Raw genomic sequence first — 9557 nt, 5'->3', positions numbered from 1 at the left:
ATCTGTTGATTTGTAGCATATCTCACCATTGTTATATGAATCTATAACGTTACACCCTGTGAGATTTGCACTGACTTAGCATATTATTCTAACTATTCACGACTAATAGCCACTCCCATTTCTTAAGTGCTGCGTGGCTCGCCTCAGGGCTTTGTATGTGTCGCCTGGCCTCCGTTAAGCCTCACGGTGAGAGTAAGAGTCATTGCCCTGGGCGGTTAAACACAGAAGCCGAGCACGCTGGGAACTGCCCAGCATCACCCAGCGAGGTGCAAAGGAGCCTCCCCGGCACCTGCTCACGCACCCAAATCTCGCCGTTGCAAAGGGTTTCCATGCCTGGAACCGAAAGCTGTCGGTCGACATGCTGGTTTGGGTGGACAGGAGACCAAGGAGACGGGAAAATGCTGGGTGTCTAGAACACAGAGATCCTGACTCAGCACGTAGATCCTGAATTCAACAGCCTTCAAAGGCCAGCGCGCACACACCCACTGCAGAAGCGGGTGCAAGCACGGCCAGCAGCAGCAGAGCTGGCCGGGAAGGGGCTGCTGGGGACGCAGCCTGTGTCTGAGCTGAAGGAGGACAGGGTGTGGAAGTGCCGCCACCGGCCTCGAGCTCCTGGAAGCCTGGTGGCTGCAGGGTCCCGGCGGGCCCCAAAGGGGGCCTTTGCAGGGAGGTCGGCCGACAGGCTGCGGCCGCTTCGTGGGAGCTGCCCCACTTCTGCCTCGCAGGGAATGACCGTCCAGCTCCAGGCCATGCGCGTTGCTATTCTGTTGTTAGGGGATGGTCACGGAGCTTGAGGACCAGCCCGACGTTAGGCGTTGGGCAGAGGCAGGGTTGGAGCCCTCGTCTGAATCCTAAGTCTGTCTCCTGCGACGCCTCCTGCTGGGGACTTTGCTTCTTCTGGCTGGAGCCTTCTCTGCCCATCCAAACCTCCCAGACCGGTCCTTTCCTCACAGGCCTCCTCTGACGACCAGGTTTCCCCCAGAATGCCAAGGGCTGCTGCGAGGTCTCGGTGTTTCTTCTCAACAGGGCCCTGATTCCATAGCCAGGGACTCAGGGACGTGCTGGGAGCTTCTCCTGCAAAGGCCCTCCCCCGAAGCTGCAGTCCACCCATCCCTCCCACATCTCTCTGTCCATCCCTCCTTTATCCTTCCACCCATCCCTCCATCCCTCCACCCATCCAACCCACCCATCCCTCCTGCATCCTCCCCGCAGAACGCATTTACTAAGCACAGGCCTTGTTCTTGGGGTAGGGGAAGTGAAAGTTTTGACTCTTCCCAACGTGACTGGGTGAAGGACTTATTCTCATGTCCAAACCGCGTGAACACACACATTTTGCAAATTCCATTTGTAGCTGCATCATGCAAATTCAGCGTCACAATTTCCTGGGAACCCATAGGTGTAGAAAAAGGCCTCTGGCCCGCCGTGGAGTCAGATTACACCCCACTGAACTGCTGGGTGTGGGCTTTTTACGTTTTGTTTGAAAAGGCAAAATACAGACTTTTCACTGCTTGTGCTTCAACTTTCAAAATTAAGTCAAATGCCATGGTCCATGGATTGCACCCCTGACTGTGACCTCTGACCTCTCACCTCCAGTGGGACTTGTCGTGGTACTTCCTACCCCCCTTGGTTCCGGGCAGCTTCTCGGAGCCCTGTTCGGGGCTTGGGTCTCTTCGAGAGGCGCCTGTGAGGTCAGGGTGCAGGGTTACTTAAGGCTCTAAGGAGGGGGGAGGGTCTCCAGGACTTAATTCATTTGTAGGCGTGAGGCTGAGAAGCCGGTATTTGGGGGCAGATCCCAGATTTCTGCAGCAGCCCCATCACTGTGACCCCAGCAGGCCACCTCAGCAAAGGTCAGGGGGGGAGTCCAGTCTGGCCAAGGGAAGCCCCAAGCCCCATGCGGCTGGTTGCGCATTACGGGACCCAAGGGGTGGCCCGGGTGCCGCTGCCGTTGAAGGTGGTCCTGGGCCGGCTCAGCCTTGACATTGGCTGCCAGGAGCTCGGGCTGTCATTGAAAGGAGGAAGCACACCGTGGTATTCAGAACACAGAGCCGTGGAGAGCCCTGGTCAGGGCAGGTCTGCCCCTGCCCTTCCTGGTGTTCAATACTGCCCTTGACCTGGGCAGGAGGGAGCCCTCCTGGGGCAGTAAGTCAGCACAGTCAAGGGAGTGTGACCCTGCTAGACCCTGCCTCTGCACCCCAGCACGAGTGCTCTGAATCCTAGAATGTGCCCATCACCCCAAAAAGACACCCCATGCCCCACAGCTGCCATTCCAACACCCTGCCCACGCCAGAGCTGGCAACCGCTAATCTACTTGCAGTGTCCATGGCTTTGCCTGTCCTGGACATTTCATATCAATGGAATCATGTAATGCATGGCCTTCTTTCACTCAGCATAATCCCAAGGTTCACTCGTGTCTATCAGCGAGTACTATATTCCTTTTTATGGCTGAAGGATAGCTCCTTGTAGGTGGAATCCATTTTAATAATTCATTTTATTTGAATCCACTATATCTCATGTAACCAACCTGAAAACTTATTAATGATACATTTTGCAGTTTACTCTTCATGCTAAAGTCTTCAGAATCCAGTGTGTATTTTACACCCCAGCACATTTCAGCAGGAGCACTAAATTGTCATCAGAAACGTTTGATCTGTATTTAAAGTTCAGAAAATGTATCCTTGAAAAAATACATTCATGTACCCCAGTTGTTTCAAATATACCTGAAAGTTTGCCAAAAACTGAATTGAGTATCCGATTTTACGTGAATTAAAATTAAATGCAATTAAAAGTTGGCTCCTCTGTCAGGCGAACCGCATTCAAGACTTCAGAAGCCACACGTGGCTCGTGGCTGCAGTCACGCTGGGCAGCGTGAGGTCTGTCTGAAGCCTGGCCCCGCTCCCCGAGGTATGACATTGCAGAAAGCACACGTCCTCTTGTCTTCTCACCTGTGAATTCATGAGACCTGCCTCCCCACGGCGGGGGTTCCCTGGGATCGTGGATGGAAAGGATTTAGCACTGGGGCCGGCATTCACTGCATCAATGAAAGCAAAGACGTTACGATGGAGGTTCTTCTCCATCACGTCAGGATCAGGCAAGTTTTGCCTATTCCAGGAAACTGTAACAAAGGCACGCTCCCCCAGCGTGCATGCTGGGAGCTGAGGAGAGCAGCTGTGCATCACACTTCCCCAGGGCTTGGAGGTGTCCTTCTAGTCTCTCTCCCCCACCTGACCCCCGCAGACACCCCACCCCTGGCAGGAGCGACCCTTCTAACCCACAAAGCTGGTCGTGCTGCCCTCTGCTCAACGCTCACCCACTGTCCACACAGTGGACACTCAAACACCCATGTGCACAGCAACATACTCACAACAGCTGAAGGTGGACACAGCCCGTGTCCCTCCACGGATGATGGAGAAACCAAATGTGGTCCATCCCTAGAATGGAACGTTATTCAGCCATAAAAAGGAATGAGATTCTCACACCTGCCACAGCATGGATGAACTCCTTTCTAAACCCTTATGCTGAGTGAAAAAGGGGTTATAAGTTATATGACTCCACTTATATGAAATGTCCAGAATCAGTGTATCTGTAGTAAGAGAAAACAGAAAAGCAGCTGCTAGGGGCTGGGGGAGGGGATGGGGCATTACCGTCTACCGGGAAGAGTTTCAGTTTGGGAAGATGAGAAAGTCCTGGAGAAGGATGGTGGTGACGGCTGCACAGCAATGTGCACGGACTTAATGCCCCTGAACTGTGCACTTAAACATGGTTTAAAGGACCGATTCCATGTTACATGTATTTTGCCACACATACACAAAAAGGAAGGAAGCACTGGAACGTGCTACGACATGGACGAAGCTAGAAAACGTTACGCTAAGTGAAAGGAGCCAGACACAAAAAGCCACATGTTATGGGATCCATTTGTATGAAATGTCCGGAATAGGCAAATCTAGAGGCTGAAAGTAGCTTAGTGGTTGCCTAGGGCTGGGGGCACGTGGGCAAATGGGGTGTGACTGCTGATGGCGACAGGGTTTCTTTATTTTTATTTTTTGGGGCCGTGCCACGCAGCATGTGGGATCTTAGTTCCCCAGCAGGGATCGAACCCACGCTCTCTGCAATGAAAGCACGGAGTCTTAAACACTGGACCGCCAGGGAAGCCCCGGACAGGGTCTCCGTAGATGGAAATGTTTTCAAACTGACTCTGGTGATGGTTGCACAACTGTGAATAAACTAAAAGCCATCAGATTGTGTGCTTTAAATGGGTAGATTTTATACAATTATATCTCAACATAAAAAACAAACCAGGGCTTCCCTGGCGGCGCACTGGTTGAGAGTCCGCCTGCCGATGCAGGGGACACGGGTTCGTGCCCCGGTCCGGGAAGATCCCACATGCCGCGGAGCGGCTGGGCCCGTGAGCCACGGCCGCTGGGCCTGCGCGTCCAGAGCCTGTGCTCTGCAACGGGAGAGGCCACGACAGTGAGAGGCCCGCGTACTGCAAAAAAAAAAAAAAAAAAAAAAAGCCCTTGGTTCCCACAGCCCTCTGAGCACAGCCTCCTAGGCATGATTTTGGAGTCGCCTGCACCCCATCACAGTCCCCTCAGTCTAACCAGTGCCACTTCCTAACCCCCACCCCTTACCCCATCTTCATCCTTCATGTACCTGCAATTCTGAACTGCCTGCTCCCCAACTAGAGCTGGCTCCAGCCATGGGCTCACAGGAGCCTGGTCCACTCAGAAAATGTGTGTGTTTCCTAAAACCCATCTCAGCCATCTCTTCTTTCAGGGACCATCTCCTGCCTTCTCAGCGTCCCTCGGTGTTTTGCTTGGAGACATCTGCTGGGAGTGGGATGGACGGTGGCCTCCTCTGGGCCCAGCCTGTGGTCTCACCTCCCTGTGTCCTGCTGCATCCAACACAGTGCCTGGCATGAATTCATTCCTTCATCCACCCATCCACCCATCCTTCCATTCATCCACCCACCCATCCATCCATCCATCCATTCATCCATCCATTTTTCCACCCATCCATCCACCCATCCATCCATCCATCCATCCACTCATCCATCCACCCATCCATCCATCCACCCATCCACCCATCCATCCACCCATCTACCCAACCACCGATCCATCCACCCATCCACCAATCCATCCATCCATCCACCCATCCATCCATCCATCCATCCACCCATCCATTCATCCATCCATCCATCCATCCACCCATCCATTCATCCATCCATCCACCCATCCACCCATCCACCCATCCATCCATCCATTCATCCATCCATCCACCCATCCACCCATCCATTTATCCAACCATCCACCCATCCATCCATCCAACCACCCATCCATCCATCTGTCCATCCGTTCATCCACCCATCCATCCATCCACCCATCCATCCATCCACCCATCCACCCATCCATTTATCCAACCATCCACCCATCCATCCATACAACCACCCATCCATCCATCTGTCCGTCCGTCCATCCACCCATCCGTCCATCCACCCATCCATCCATCCTCCCACCCGTTCTTCCAACCACCCATCCACCCATCCATCCATCAACCTATCCACCCATCCATCTACCCGTCCAACCATCCATCCCCCATCCACTCACCCAACCATTCCCCCCACATCCAACCAGAAAACACTTCTGCGCACCCGCCCTGCACAAAGCCTGCCCCTTGGTGGGGAAAAGAAGCTGGCCCAGGATTATCACAGTCAAGACGGAGGTCTCAGGTGGGGGCCACAGAGGCCGCACCAAGGCCTCCTGCCGCCCAGGGATGCCCCACGGGTCCCAGAGGGCAACGCCCCCCACTGACATGGTGAGCCCCCATCCACCCCCAACACACGCTCCCATGCTTCCTCCTGATGTAATGTGGTGATGCCGCTACCCCAGTAGAGGTCCCTGGACTGAGTGATCCTGCAGGCCCCCCAAGTGGGCTCAGCACTTGGGGGACCTGCAGGATCAGGAGGGGCTTCCCCACGAGGGGCCTTTGCAAGTTTCTTGGCTCCAACTAGTGGGGGAAGATTATGGCCCAACCCTGCAGCCAGGAGGCCAGGCTCAGTAGGAGGTGCCCCTCGCAGACCCCACCCTGGGCACACGGCAGAGCTGGGGCGGGAGAGGGCCATGGGGGACCTCCCGAGACTTGAAGCCCCTAGGGAGAACCCCGAGGTCTCACCTCTCTAGCGTTTCTCATGTGCTTGAACTGGAGGGCTAGGAGCGCCCCTAGGAGGGCTGGAGACCCCCTCAGAGAGAAAGGCCACGAGTGAGGCCTCCCGAGTTCCATGCAGCCACTCTGTGCCCTTTGGCAAAAGCGATATATGTGTCTGAGACTCAGTCTCCTCGTCTGTGAAGTGGGTACGACGGTGAACCCAGGGCAGAGGCTGCGCTGCTTGAGTCAATGAGATCGATGCGCACACAGCACTCAGGACAGGCCTGACCCTGCACCAGCTCACGGTCAAAGGCAGTCCCAGCTCGTGTGTTTTCCCAGCCAGTAGCTTCATGCCTCACTTGCTTTGACTCAGGAAGTCAGGGCTTCCCTCCAGTGACGGGCCTCCACTTCCCTGAATTGTCCCAATGCCCAGAACGCAGCCCACCTGGGGATCCCAGTGCCTCTGCCACACGGGGCGGGGGGTGCTATGGGGTGCCCTCCCCAGCCCCCCGCCAGGTACCAGCCCCTGCAGGACACAGGCCATTTCTACCACCTGGACCTTGGCTCAGAGCGTGGCCCAGCTGGCCTCGTCCTCCCAGGCCCCGCTGTCCCCGCTGTTGCCCTGCTCACACCCTCAGCCACTGCCGCCTGAACAAGGGTCTGGCCCTGGGTACCGGCATGTCCCCCAGGACAGAGCGCTGCCATCTCACACTGTAACTTGAGTCTCACCAGGCACCCGGTTATGGTATTCCGGTCACCCACCTTCTCTCCTGCCTTTGGCCCTAGATCTCCTCTCCACCATCCCTCCAGGGTCCAGATGCAGGTCAAAGTTCTCAAGGTCCACCCTGCCTCGGCAGCCTGTGACGTCATGAACCCCCCTCACCTTGGCTTCCAGGGGCCACACGTTGATTTTCTTTGCAGTTGCCGGCGTGACAGGTCTTTGCCAATAGATGCCATGCCCGGCCTGGCTGTGCTCCGCTCTTCCTGTCGCCCTGGCCAGAGAGGGGCCAGTAGGACCCCCAAGCCGGGGTCCAGGAATGGCCCGATGACTTCCTAGCCACCCCCCCTGCCTTTCCTTCCAGGCAAAACAGACCCTGCTGTTCCCCTGAAGCCCAGATCCTTCCTGCTCCCCGACCCCCACTCCCAACCCTGGGTGTGTGGAGGGGTCCCAGGAAGCAGACCCGAGCAGCTGTTACGGACCGGCTGGGCTCGGCCAGCTAGCGGCAGGAACCTCACTGCCAGTGGAGAGCGGAGTACGGAGAGTGCCTGGTACGGGGCAGTGATTGTTAGAACTTTCCTCAGCGGTGAACTGGGGCGGGATGCCTACACAACAGAAGGTACTGGAGTGCGGTACCTCAGACGTCTGAATGGTGAGGGGAGAGTAATTAGTGGAACCTCGGAAACATCGGCTGTCACAGGCACAGCTGTGAGTGCATCGGAGAAAGTCAGCAAACGGCTGAGTGATTAATCGCCCACTGGAGGCAAAGTGTGGAAGCTGGAGCAGCACATAAAAGGACGTGGCGGGCTTCCCTGGTGGCGCAGCGGTTGGGAGTCCGCCTGCCAGTGCAGGGGACGCGGGTTCGTGCCCCAGTCCGGGAGGATCCCACATGCCGTGGAGCGGCTGGGCCCGTGAGCCACGGCCACTGAGCCTGCGCATCCGGAGCCTGTGCTCCGCAACGGGAGAGGCCACGGCGGTGAGAGGCCCGCGTACCAAAAAAAAAGGCCATGGTATAAGGGGACATCATCCCCCCCAGCTGCAAGGCAGGAAAAGCGGTGAAGCTCCCAGGAAGCCTCCAGCCAGCAAGTGTCCTGGATCAGGATCAGGGCCCTGATGGAGAAGCAGTGCAGCCACGAGATGGAGGGATGGGGACACCTGAGTCAGCTCACGGGGAGCTCGTCTACCCATGCTCCCTCCGGAGCCTCTGGGCAACCCTTGAGCAAGTATGAGAACCGCCGTTCTAGGGGACACGCCCTGTAAAGCTTCTGTGACAGAGACATCAGAAGAAAACACTGCCTTTAGGGAGAAGTTAATCATCCAGTCCTGAACCGGTTAGAATCCCGGTTGCTGCAGAATCGGCCTGCTCCCGGAAAACCCTCAGATCTCTGAGGCTGGCCCAGAGGCGGCTCGTAGGGGATCTTGGCATTGCAGTATTCATTCTGAATGATCATGCAGTCCTCTTCTGCCCATGCAGAGTGGCCATTCCCCCCTTAAAGGCTAGCCATCGCCCAGCCTGAAAACCACCCGGCCTCTGCCTCCTGAGATATCACACCTCCGCTTCTGGCCGACGGCATCCTTGGCTATCCGTCTGCATCTGGGACTAAAATGGAGGAATCTTAGCTTTTCATTCTCTTTTTTGATGAGCCATTTAAAAAGTATCCCACACCGTAGCCATTCGCTTCTTTTTCGGGCACCATTCCATGGTCCTCCAGAGCCTTCCCCTGGGCCTGTCACTTCAGGGTACCACAGGAAACGGTCTACTCAGCCGTGTGGCCCCTTTTGTCCCATCTCCTAAGAAAGCTGTACTTTCACCGCTTTTAGCCACAGCCTGGCCAAATAACCAATCCTAGATTCCCTCCATCTTCCCTGCACCCGTTTCCGTGTTAGGGTTTGCAGTGGGTTGAATGGGGGGCCCCAGAAAGGGCTGTCACATCGAACCCCTGAAATCTGTGAATTGTGACCTTATTTGGGAAACAGATTTTTGCAGCTGTAATGAGCTGTCTTGAGATGAGATCATCCCGGATTAGCTAAATCCAGTGACAAGTGTCCTTATTAGAGGCACCCAGCGGAGAGACACAGGAAGAGACGGGGCGGGGGGGGGGGGGCGACCACGCAGTCACAAACCACGCAAGCCAGCATGCCGGCGGCCACCAGAAGCTCGCAGAGAGGCCTGGGACGCACTCTCTCCCCAGAGCTTCTAGACCGAAGGGGCCCGCCGACAACTTGATTTCCTACTGGCCAGGCACAGAAAATCCTGAGACTCAAACACAATCAGGCCATTCACTGAAAGACATCAAATACATTCAAATTCATGATGTCATATTGATAATATTTTTTTAAATCCCTGACTTAAAAAAAATCCTTTTGGTGAGACTTCCCTGGTGGCGCAGTAGTTAAGAATCCGCCTGCCAATGCAGGGGACACGGGTTCGAGCCCTGGTCCAGCAAGATCCCACATGCCTCAGAGCAACTAAGCCCGTGTGCCACAACTACTGAGCCTGCGCTCTAGAGCCCGCGCACCACAACTACTGAGCCCGCGTGCTGCAACTACTGAAGCCCACGCACCTAGAGCCTGTGCTCCGCAACAAGAGAAGCCACCGCAATGAGAAGCCCGCACACCACAACCGAGAGTAGCCCCCGCTCGCCGCAACTAGAGAAAGCCCGCGCACAGCAACGAAGACCCAACACAGCCAAAAATA

Source organism: Orcinus orca, chromosome 6, assembly GCF_937001465.1.
Source record: "Orcinus orca chromosome 6, mOrcOrc1.1, whole genome shotgun sequence".
NCBI lineage: Eukaryota > Metazoa > Chordata > Mammalia > Artiodactyla > Delphinidae > Orcinus > Orcinus orca.
The sequence above is the reverse complement of the archived record's forward strand: the minus strand, read 5'-3'. Positions refer to the sequence as shown.